This window comes from Cricetulus griseus, chromosome 2 (genome assembly GCF_003668045.3).
Source record: "Cricetulus griseus strain 17A/GY chromosome 2, alternate assembly CriGri-PICRH-1.0, whole genome shotgun sequence".
In the NCBI taxonomy this organism is placed as follows: Eukaryota; Metazoa; Chordata; class Mammalia; order Rodentia; family Cricetidae; genus Cricetulus; species Cricetulus griseus.
Genome location: NC_048595.1, coordinates 407884959 through 407898036, shown reverse-complemented (window position 1 = coordinate 407898036; position 13078 = coordinate 407884959).

Genomic DNA, 13078 nt, shown 5'->3' with positions numbered 1-13078 from the left:
TCTCTCTCATTTAAATCTATAGCCTGCATATGAAAGAAACCGTGCTATCTCTCTTTCTGAGTCTGGCTTATTTTGATTGACATAGTGACCTACAGTTAAATCTATTCTCCTGTAAATGTCATGCATTCACTTTTTCGTTATGGTTGCATAAAATGTCATTGTGTACTTGTACCACATTCTCTTTATCTATTCATCTGTTGATGGGCATCTAGGCTAGTTCCATTTCCTGGCTATAGTGCAGCAACATACACGGATGCACATCTCTGGTGTAAGCTGACTTGGATTCTATGGGGTATATACCTAGGACTGATACAGCTAGGCCATATGGTAGTTCTATGTTTAGTTTTTGAGCCACCTCCACACTGATTTCCATAGTGGCTGTACCAGTTTGCATCCCAACAGCAGTGTATGAAGGTTCCTTTTCCCCAACAGTGTTTGCTGTCCTTTGTTTTCTTGATGGTGGCCATTCTGCCTAGGCTGCAATGGGAGGCTGAAGCAGCCTTAGTTTGCATATCCTGGTTGCTAACTAAGACCGTCTATGTGTGCATTTGCATCATATTTAGTCTCTATACAATTTTCCCACATGAAATTATGCTATTTTACAACCCTGACTTTGAGGACAGGTAAGGGCCTTGTCCTTAGTGTTGCTCTTAACGTTGTTCTTAGTGTTGAAGAAGATTTGATTTCAAGTTGCTGTGGTTTGTCGACTGCTTCTCTACCCACACCCTTGTCTAAAAGTCTTGTTTTCTACTGCTGTGCTATTAGATTGTGAAACTTTTAAGGCCTGATTTGGGGGAACAGGGTCCTTAGGTCACTTAGGATATGTTCTGAAGAGGATTGTGGGACCCTGCTTCTCCTTCTGCCTTAAAACTTTGCTCTGCCTTGTACTCCTGCTGTGAGGAACTGTTCTTACTGGGAACCCAAATAAATGAGGCCACCTAATCCTAGACCGGATTGCCTTTGTGGGTTTTTTGTTTGTTTGTTTGTTTTTTGTTTTTTTTTTTTCAGTGATCGATAGAAAACTACTAGTACATATGCCCTCGACACCATAGATTGTGGGACTTCATGCAGCCCTGAACAACCTGTGTGGCTAGGTTCACAGTTAACAAATAATAACCACCCAGCTTGTGTGACATTATGGGTGCAACTGGTAACAGTAGTCATCAAATATGATTTCCAGTGTCTTTGACTTCTTAGAGGGACAAATGGTGTGAAAAAAGGAATTATCTGGGCCTTGGAGTGGCACTATAGCAGAACTCTTGCTTAACAAAGTCCTGGGGTTCAGTATCCAGCTCCATTTAGAATCACAGAAATTATTTGGTTTAAATGGTTAGCAATAATCACTCAACTCTGTGACATTGATTCACTTTCATTAAGTAATTTAGAAATTTTGTTCTAATTATCTAGTCACATGTAGTTGTAAAAGCTTGGGACACAAAACAATACCATATACCCTTCATCCAATTCCTTCATGGAAACACCTACTTTGCTATAGTACAATAACATCTGCAGGAAGCTGACACAGATATGATCCTTCAACCTTTTACACATTTCCCATTTTATAAGCATTTGGGTGTGTAGTTGAGCCCTTACAGTTTATCACGTGGACAAGTTCATGTGACACAAGTGATAACAAGGATATTCCTGGATAACCTGGCATCACCACATCCATTCAAGGAACAGACATTTTTACTTCTCTGCAGTAAATGTCACACAGTGGGTTGTAGGGTGAGCACATGTTTCATTTTGTGAGAAACCAATCATGCTAGTCTTTTCCAGAGTGCCTATACCAGTTGTAGTCTCATCAGCTCAACCTGAATGAGGCAGTGTCTCAGCATTGTGTCCAGTGTTATTCTTTTGTCTGGGGTACAGCTTGTGCTCTACAGGCCAGCTGGTTAGAAGAATGGAACCCTTATCTGGAATTAGGCTTTTTCAAAATTAATCTTAGTATGGGGGGTAGAGTGATGGTGGCCTGCCTCTACTGGACAGGCAACAGGTTTCTCAAGGTAAACTGCAGGTGGAGAGACTTCTGTGTTCTCAGCTACAGCTGCTCAGAGTGGAATTTCTGTCATCCTGAGATTAGAGGAGGAGGGTACAGTAGGTCACAGTTCAAACACCAAAGGCTCCTGCTGTTCTTGATGAGTCTTGATAGACTTTCTTGGGAAAAAAAACTTTTCAGATGTATTTTTAATTGAAATTGATAGTATTTCTTGGTGGTATAAGTCTGCATATCTTAGCCCCAAATTTCTGCCAGGGAACTGGTGCTGTTGTGTTGTGTTGTAAGATCTTTAGTACAAGTTCTTGTTCAGAAACAGGGTTTGCTAATATTTTCTCCAAGTCTGCCCCTTGTCTTCACTCTCTCTTCCCAGGCTTTTGGCCAGAAAGGGAATTTTAATTTTGATGTGATCCAATGTACCTTTCTCTATTATATAGATTTTGGTTTCAGTGACAAATCACACTCCTGCTTTTGTTTCCTCTTGCAAAATTGTTTCACCTGCATGAATTGCCATGCTTTTCTCTATATAATTAGAGCACACACACACTAATGTACAAAGACTTTGTTTGGCTTCTTTGAGGAGTTATGTTGAGCCTGTACATCAACTTGGGGAGAATGGGCCTCTTTACTATGTCCCTCCCCTTTTCAATGAATGAATCATCTGACTGATTTCTCCGGATGCAAACTGAGCTTGGTGGAAGGAGTCTAATTCATAATGAGAACACATCTGTAGCCACTCACTCATCATTCGAAGAGAGCATCTTTCTTCCTGAACTCTTAAGTTAATGTAAATGTTGGTGTTAATGCTTGAGTTCTCCTGTGTTTCTATGGAGACACAGTCACACATAATGGCAGTACCTTTGACTCTACTGCCAGTTAAACTGCAGAATAAATGTTGAAATTGTTGGGGGAAACGGATTACTCAGCCAAATGACTTACCGATTTCAGCCTGCTCGAGTGGATGAGGGCACTTTATACTTCTAAAGCCTATCAGGATGGAAAATGTCTTGCTAAAAAGTAATTTTTAAAATTCTACCTTGTCTTATATGGAAAGCAGATATTGGAAAGCTCTTACTCAGTGCAACTTTTCCTCTTTGTTTTGCTGGTTATTATTATAGGCAGCTCTATTAGTTGAGTGATCTCACACAGAGAGAAATGAAAAGAGAGCTCTTGTGGTTGGCACTACTATCCCTTGAAACTAAAAGCTGGCATATGCAACAGCCTCTTTTGGATTTTTAGCTACATTAGGGGGTCACGGCAACTGGGATACTTGTGAATACAGTTGTTGTAGTCTTTAGTCTTTTTCCTTTAAAATAAAAACAAGTCTCCAATTTGATCTTGAGTTTTTACAACTTCAGTTTTTAAAATTACAGTATAGTTATATACTAATCCTATTTAATCAGCCAGTAAAAATAAAAATTTGATTTGAAAAGTTCTTTTCTTCCTAAAGCAATTTATTGGCATTCATTTCTGTTAGAGATTGAGATAGGAAAAAATGTAGATGATTAAAACTCAGGCAGGGTCCCTTGTTACTTACTTCTCTATTCTTGGCTGGAGCTGAGACACAAGCTAAATATGTATTTGTCTTGCTTCCAGTTTTAGAGTGGTGGTCTTTCTTAATGAAGGCAGGTGTGTGAAAGTCACTGTGTATTGTATCCGTGTACTTGTTTTGCTTCTGTAATTTCATGTGGCTCCAATTGCAGTTATTATATGCTAATATTCTCTTGGTGGCATGTCTTGATCAGAATATGAAAAGTCAAGGAATGTACACAGATGGACCAAAAAGTTGAATAATGTTACTTGGGTCCCCATTTCTGCCTATCTCTTGCTTTTAATTGTGTTGTTTAAACTTGCAGGTGGATTGCAGTCTATTGAGGACTATGTCTTCCCATCCTGGAGCTAGGACTTCAGAGTCTTATGACTCCTGCTTATCAGGTCATGTGCCCATCCTTGAACCAATTGTTGTGGAAAGGGCTAGTCTGTGCTCCAGTGAGCCAGGTGAAAAATGTCAGGGCAGAGCTGTGTGTCTGGACAGGGAATAGGCTGTATTGATATATTATTTATGATTTATTAAAGCTTGACCGAGGATTCAGAAAAGCAAAGTCAGTCACAAGCCATAGAAGCCAGACACACACCTTTAATCCCAGTAGCCAGAAGCTAGGAGGTGGCAGTATACATCTTTAATCCTAGCACTCAGGATTAAGAGATAGACAGATCTCTTGTGAGTCCAAGGACAACTAGAGCTAAACAAGAGTGAATCAGTCTAAAAGAATTATAGCTCACACCTTTAATCCCAACATTAGGTAAATATACATGTCAGATGCAAGGTCTCAGAGATTGATTCATTCTCCAGTCATGCTAAGGAGAGGTTAGAATCTGAGACTTGGTTAGAGCTTGAGGAGACAGGATCAGTCCAATCATCCTGAGGTAGAGGTAAGCAGGTAGTGGCCAGATGCTTTGCTTTTCTGATATTCAGCTTGAAGTTTGAACTCAAACATCTGTCTCTGGGTCCTTTATTTATTCATGTTAGAAAAAAATAGGGTTTACTGGATATGCAAGTGTTGGCAGCTGAAGGCTCCATCAGGTTTGAAGGAGTTGTTCATTATACTGGGTATGATGGTATCCACTGTAGACTCAACACTTGGGAAGCTGAGGCAGGAGTGTGATGAATTTGAGGCCTGCCTGGACTTCATAGCCAGATCCCGTCACAGTTGTTTAGTACAAAGAAAACGAGGGCATAAGAAACAAATTTATAGTCGGAAATGAACAAAATAGGGGACATGGCAAATAACCTTTTCTAAACAAAACCTATTTAAGAAAGATGTTCAGTAAAATCATGAAGGCTTACCAGCAAACTTTATTGTCTGGATCTTGATTTCCTCCAGTATAAATTTAGGGCTTTGATTAAATAATTTCTCTGCTGTTTCAGCTGTAACATCCTGTCTCATCCCATGATTAGCCACCAACCCTCCTGCTGAGTATAATGTGTCATGTGCCTCTCAGCCTGAAAGGATGCAGAGTGTGGGAGGTGGAGATGCTGCATCTTTGGATAAGCTTGGTCCTGAGGCAAGCATACTCTAGGTGCTGGCTTTGGACATAACACAGGACCACACAAAATAGGGGTGGGGACAGTGCTATTGTTAAGAAATTTAGAATCAGAGCACAAGGTGATAAGCTAAAAGTTTCCTTCCTTGATTTTTAAAATGTCTGGTTGTTAATTTTTCCCAGGCTGTTTCATCCAAATTTTTCACCTTTAATTCTGGTATGTTTGATTATTCCCATTTGTGAGGTTACATTTGTCTGACATTGGCTGTTATAGCAAGGAGGTACAGGTTGATTTATAAACCTGTGATTTGTGTACAATTTTCCTTGAGAACACACATGTCATCACTTACTTATGTGTATGGGTTGTGTTCTCAGTGCCATGCACTGTCAGGGTGGACCATGGGTAATGAAATGAATTTCCTGCATTACACGAAAGAATATAATAAATGAATACATAATGCTCTTTGGAGCATTAGAGACAATAAAGCAGGGCAACCAATCGAGAACAACTGCAGTGCTATACTGAGGTCACCAGGAGAGACCTCTAAGACCGGACATTAGAGATAGAAATTAAGCGAGGAAGCAAAGGCTTCTGTGACAGAACTTGTGTTCCAAGTGGAGAGGTCCTCAAATGCTGAGGCTTAAAGTGTGAATAAGCCTGACACGCGTGCATCGTGCCGCGCTAGGCAGCCAGAGTGTCTGTGGCAGAGTGAGAGGAAGTGGGGTGGGAGCAGTAAGGAAATGAGACCAAAGAAGCTGCCAGAGGCCAGATCCACATCATCAGGGCTTCCGGACTTAGAGAGATTTTTCAAAGTGTTACAAGAAACCTTGGACAGCTTTGAGATTTCTCAACAAGGTCTAGTTTGCACTGTAAAATGTCCCTGGGGCTTCTGCTGGGAAAGCATTCCCTGGGGGATGCAGATGGGAAACAGCTGGAGAAGCCCTTGCTTGAAGCTGCCTTTGTCCTAGAAGGATTTTGTGATGGATCATTCCCAGGAATGCAGCCTTCACCTTCTGCCTTTTGATCCCCCTTGAAGAGGCCAGAGCCAGAAGATGCCCCAGTTTTTACTTTCAGACTAGAACAAATGTGTGTCTGTTCTCTCCTTGGAGGGGAGAATGTACTTGACCACTAAAACAGCACCACCCAATGAGGCAGATGCTTGTCCAATTTCTTTCCCTAAGTTGTAGAAGTTGGCTTTGGGACACAACCACACCATTTAAGATTATTTATCTGAGGGTATTATTTGCAAGTTCAGATCAACTTAATATTCTACATGTTAAAGTTGTAGAAACTTGTAAACCTTTTTCTGAGAAGGCTATAAAGACATTATAGATTAATAATATCTTTGTGAATAAGGGATGCAATTAAGGTGTTTTTTCAACAACACTATAGCAATGACATGATGTTCAGTTGAAGTCACGTTGCTGTCTGAAAAATTCCCCTCTCTAGGGCTAAGTGAAAATTTCAAGAGTAACTGTAAAGGGTGTGTATGTGTGTGTGTGGGGGCGATTCTTATACTAATTTTATAACTGTGACTAAGGACTTTGGCTAACATATTAATGTCATGAGTGATTGCCTTAGAGATCATTAGCCACCATTTTGGGGAGTTCATCTGTGGCCCCTTGCAAAAGATTATCAAATTGATGCCCAGCTCCCTCAGTGGAGGCATGGAGTGGGGTATCAGATTCTCCTGCCTGAGTATCCCTCTGCTTACCACCAGCTGGGGATGCTGCATGCGACCTGGGAGAAGAGCTACAGTATACAGAGGTGGGGAAGACAAGATGGTAGAGGTGTGGGGGGTTCTCCATCTAGTTAGCTACTCTGGAAGCCCTCATTGGTGCTAGGTTTTTTATTCCAGGTATGGCTGGCTGTGGGAGGAGTGCCCATACTCTTGTAACCCCTCACCTAGGCTCCATAAGGAAGTCCAATTACATTCATTGCCCTCCCCCCACAGTGAACTTCAGTGGAATTGTGCTTAGGGTTGTCCTGGGACCTTGGGAAGACATTGCTTTATGTTTCCCTCAGGGAAGGAATTTTAGCAACCATCACTCAGTGCTCTGCTATTATAATGGAATTTTTGACCCTAGGTGACTTATAAAGAATTTTTTTTTTTTAATCCTAGTTTTGGAGGTTCAGGGACCTGGTGCTGGCCTTATCTTGGTTCTGGTAAAGGCTATAGTCCTCATGGCCAATAGCATCCTGGGACAGGTGTGTGAGGAAGAGGGAGACGCCTGTAGCCAGACAGGAAGCCAGAGAGGGACAGAGTCCCATCAGAGTATTTATCTCTTTAAAGATGCATCTCCTCAATGACCCAATGACCTCCCACCAGTTTCCACCAGGTCCTTCCTTTCAATGGCTCTGCTGCCTCTTGACATTGCTGCATCAGGAACCAATCCCTCAATACTACACTCTTTGAGAGACACAGTCAAGCCATATACAAACCATACCACTTAGTCTGTTTTGAATTACCTTTGTTGCTCTCAGCTGCTGCAGAATATTGTATGATATTACACTTGCTCAGTGTTGAACACTCTGCTATTGGGAGTTCTGTGTCGGGAATTGGCACGCATTCGGCATTGCTTAACGATTCGACGCAGTCAGTTGTGTTCTGCCCCTGTTACAATGCTGCACAAGAAACAGGAAAGACATGGAGTAGTATTTCTATGTGCACCATTTGGGAAACAGTTCAGTGGCAATTATTCTTGAATGTCTTAAAAATTACAAATAGAACGTCTTATTATCACTTATGTCTGGACAAAATGTTACAAAATGATACATGATGTAGCGATTGATTTAACACTGAATAAAAACTTGCCAAGTTTCCTGCATTGTACAAGGCCTTTTTTTTTTTTTTACATCAATATAATGTGTGTGTGTGTCGGGGAATGGGGAAATTGCAGTGGACTATAATATGCTTTTTATTGAATCTTGTAGATGACTGTGCCCGATGGTTCTTTTGCAGACTATGACAAACAAATGATAGTACCTACCCAGCTATGAAAAATATCTCTTGACTACTGTATTTCTTAGAGAGACCCCCCTTTTTTGAGGGGAACTAGTAAAGGTGCCTTCACAATCTAATTTCACCTCGTGTATTGTATAAAAGCCCGAGTTAAGTAGGTACTTCTTGGTGTGTTATTTGAAAGACGAGCACAACTTGTTTATTTCAGAAACCCAGCCCCAACTTGTACTGTGACACGATTTTACTTTGTTGAGCCAGTTCTTTTCTCCCACCATCACGCTGTGTCTGGAGACTGAGCTGTAGAATCGCCTACAGAATCAAGGTGCCTCTGACTTTCCTTTGTTTCTCAGCCATGCAAAAGGCTTCCTGGGAACTTTTCTTCTCTGCTTGACAGGACACACCGGAAAAGGACAATTGCCTTAAGTAGTCTTGTCATTAGCGGTGATAGAAGCAAATCAGAATTGCCAGCTGTGCTCCGAGAGTTCTTTTTAGGTCCTCCACTCCAGTGGCACTGGGAAACTCTTACCCCGCAGGGGAGAGTTTCATGAGAAGGGGCCAAGGTGCTAAGGTGTGACCCTGGTGGGAGAGTTCAGTCTCCAGAACCAATGCGAAGGTGAGAGGGGGAATCTGACTCAACAAAGTTTTCCTCTGCCCTCCACATGCAAGTGGTGGCATGGATGACTGCCTGGCTGCCCATCCACCTGTCTCTCTGTCTCCCCCGACGAACATACACACTTCGCACTAATTAAAAATGTTTTAAGAGTTTCAGGATGGGTCAGTCAAGCAAAGTTAGGGTTTATTGATTTGCTAAGCAAAGCGTGAGTTTTATTAAGAAAGCAATACTACACACTTAAACTTAAGAGTGGACGAGAAAAGAAAACAAGCAACAAAAAGGACGTTAATGTTCAACGTAAGAGGTAGGTGCAAACTTTTCAGGAGAGTTGCATCATGGGAATTTGGAGTGCATGTTTTATGGGCATATTTTAATGGAGGGAAGGATTATTCTTGAATTATGGTAGGGAATTGCAGCAACGCGACATCATATTCTTTAGCTATTCTGATCTGCCCATTGTGTGTGGTCATGTGTAATTACTGCTTAAGTGTAACATGGTATCCACTGTAAACAACTCTGCAGGGGCATTAGCCTTGAATCACTGTGCCATTTGCCTTCTTTTCCCCTTAAATTTATCTCAGTTAAATTTCATTAACAGTAGAAGACTCAACTCATTGCAGGAAGAAGGAATGAATTGGCAGACTTTTGTGAGACACCACCATCCCTTATTTGGGATCCATAACAAATCACTTATTTATACAATCTATTGTCAATTCTTTGGGTGCAATGGACTCTGTTCCAGGCCATCAAATGCTCTCCAAGTCTATTAAGGTTTCTAAGATATTCAGTACTATCACATTTCCTGTTATCCCCCTCTCTACACAGAGAGGGGTGTATACCTTTGTGAATTAGGTCGAGCCAATAGGTACCCACACCCCTAGGCCTTTTTTGGTGCTGTTATTATTTCATGTATTATACATTTGTGTAAAGTCTAGAGGAGTGGTAGATGCATACCTGTAATACCAGCATTTGGGCCACTTGTTCTGTGAACTCATAAAAGGTAAGCTCTCAGCAACTCTGGTTGATTCCTTATCTTCGCCCCAAGATTGTAAAACTGAGATCATTAACTGCTTGCTCTGGCTTTTGTAAACAGGCCTATTGCTGTGTAACTGGGAATGAGACAGTTCCTTTCTTATTGTTTGTAGGGGGAGAGAGACAGCCCCTCACCAGCTGAGGGGAGTGAAGCAGTTTCTCACTCTGCTTCACATTCCATAGAAATGAGGTAACTCTGGTCCCCATCACTTCTGCATAGCACATCTTCATTTTGGCTTTAAGGCTGTCACTTAGCTAGCAGTCATTAATAAACTCATTTAATTGTAATTTAAATTGAGTCTGTGGTCTTTTCTGGTGCTCTAGAACTCCACTACATTTTAAGGCCAGCACAATGGGATTCTACCAAAAACCAAACAAACAAACAAAAAACCCAAAACCTTCTTATGTCTTCCCTCATATTTGAAATGTCTTTATCATTTTATTCCAGTAAATCTTCAGAAGATGGAGGGGAATTTCCCCTCTTTCTCTTCACTGGAGAAGGAAAACTACAATTCCATTTGTTCAGCCAAAAGGTCTATGTGTCCATGCACACAAACCACCCTTCTTTCTCAGCCCCTCTTTTACTCTAAGGAAACAGTGGCGGTTGACTGAATTTCATAAATCAAAATAATGTCCATGAATATGAATTGAAGTGTCTAATGTCACAGGAGAAATCCTGATACCAAGTCTCAAGGCCTTCTGAATCGAGAAAAGACAGAAATACTGTTCCCACATAAAGTGACTCCTTTCCTTAATTTCCCAAAGGAGTTACTCATCAGGCAGGAAACTCTGATCTGCTCAGCAAATCTATCATGTCTGCTTATTTACTTATTTTTGTAAGAGCTTGGCTGGACCAGGGTCCAACGCACTGATCTGCTGATCTGATATTGAAGGCATTGTGCACACTCTGCAATCTAATTACAAGTCTTGGTTCGAATGGCTAAGCCCTTGTGATGGAGAGGGAGAGACAAGCCTCATTCTAGGGTTAAGTCAACTTAGAACAACAATCATATTCCTTGAAAGTCTCAGGCCTTTTATTGGTTGGAAGCACTGCAATGTATGTTTTATCTTGTTTGATTATTTGTCCTTGGAGAGTACTTGGCTAAAACCTTGGTATTGTTGAAATATAGAGCCCAATGTTGCAAACTTACTTATTTGGTGTAAGAAAGACACTTCTGCTTTATTTTATTTTTAATAATTTATTTATTCTTTTAAATTTTATTTTACCTTCCAACCACAATTCTCCCTCCTACCATTCCTCCTGCCACCTCTCACCTATCCCCTCAGTCCCTCCCCAGGCCACTCCTCCTCATGAGTAAGGGCTCCCATGAGGAGTCAACAAAGTCTGGCACAATAGGTTGGGGCAGGGCCAGGCCCCTCTCCCATGCATTAAGACTGAGCATGGCATCCCACTACAGGGGATGGACTCCAACAAGCTAGCTCATGTACCAGGTTTGTATTGTGGTCCTAATGCCAAGGGCCTCTCAGATAGTCCAAGCTTCACAACTGTCTCCCACATACCGAGGACCTAGTTGGGCACCTTGGAGTCTCTACAGCTGTCAGTCTAGACTTCATGAGTTTCCATGAGCTTGGTTCAGCTGTCTCTGTAGATTTTTCCATCATGATCTTGACCTTCCTTGCTCATAAATTCCTTCCTCCCTCCCTCCCTTCTACTGGATTCCCAGATATAGGCCTGGTGCTTGGTTATGGGTCTCTGTGTCTGGTTCCATCAATTACTCGATGAAGGCTCTATGATGATAGTTGGGGTATTCACCAATCTGGTTACAGGGGTAGGTCAGTTCAGACATCCTTTCTACCATTGCTAGGAGTCTTAGCTTGGGGTTCCTTATGGGTTCTTGGGAATGACCCTAGCATCGGGCTTCTCTCTAACCTCATAGTGGCTCTCTCTATTAAGAGATCTCTTTCATTGCTCTTCCACTGCATCCCACCCCCTTGACCATCTCATTCCCTCATGTTCTCATCTTCCCTTTTCTCCCCTGTACCCCTCCTCCCTGCCCCCAGTTTACCCAGTAGATCTCATCTAATTTCCCTTCCCATGCTGATCCATGTGTCTCTCTTAGGTCATCGCTGGAGCTGTGGACTGTAGAATGGTTATACTTTACTTTACATCTAACATCCACTTATGAGTGAATACATACTGTGTTTGTCTTTTTTTTATTTTTTGAGACAGTGTTTCTCTGTATTGCTTTGGAGGTTGTCTTAGAACTCACTCTGTAGACCAGGCTGGCCTCAAACTCACAGAGATCTGCCTGCCTCTGCCTCCCCAGTGCTGGGATTAAGGCATGCTCCATCAATGCCTAGCCTTTGTTTGTCTTTATGGGTCTGCGTTACTTCATCCAGGATGTTTTTTTCCAGTTTGATCCACTTGCCTGTAAATTTCATGAGGTCATCATTTTTTACAGCTGAGTAGTACTCTAGGGGACATCTAGGTTGTTTCCAGGTTCTGGATATTATGACTAATGATGCTATAAACACTGCTGAGCAAGTGTCCTTGTGGTATGGTTGAATGTCCTTTACGTATATGCCCAAGAGTGGTATCACTGGGTCCTGAGATAAATTGGTTCCCAATTTTCTTAGAAACCACCAGACTGATTTCTAAAGTGGCTGTACAAGTTTGCACTCCCACCCCCAGTGGAGGAGTGTTCCCTGACTCCACATCCTCTCCAACATAAGCTGTCCTCAGCATTTTTGATTCTTCTGGTGAGAATTCTGTTTAGCTCTGACATGTCTGTTTTAAAAGGAGACTTGGGTGTACCATGTCTTCCTGAGCTACTGAGATGGAGATAAAGCTAAAGTCTGGGCGTAGTGTGGCTTTCTTTCTTTGAGGGCCCTTTTCTTCCTTGCCCTACTATTTACTGAGCTAATTCTAGAATTTTTAGGTGCCTTTAGATATGTAGCCTCTTTCTTAGTACTATTTAAGTTTAAGTTAGGGGCTACATAGTAAGACTTTTCCTGCATCATGGAGCTGTTTCCTCCGTTCTCAGCTATTTGCCATGGGTGTGGGCACCGGCCCAAGGAAGACAAGTTATATGCATTATAAGGGTACTAACTCATCTCCAGGATGGGAAGATTTTAGGCTTCATAAACTTAATTGCAGCAGAGGGAATTTTGAGTTCAGAATGATGCAGCTTCTTTTGCTCCAAGGAAGCCGAGCAGCACAAATGTACAGGCATGATTTCAAAGACAGATGACTGGCCTTGATCAGAATCTCTTATCAGTTATTTAAACAGTTATTAAACTTGCACATATTAAACTCTCTAAACCTTAGCCAAAACAATAGTGAGTGTAGTGTTTGTAGGAATTAATGACATGACACACAAAGGCATTTACTGCCTTCTCTGGCACACAGTAGGTTGATAATTTCCTGCTAAAAAGACTAACCCCAATTTATGAACAACTCAACCACTT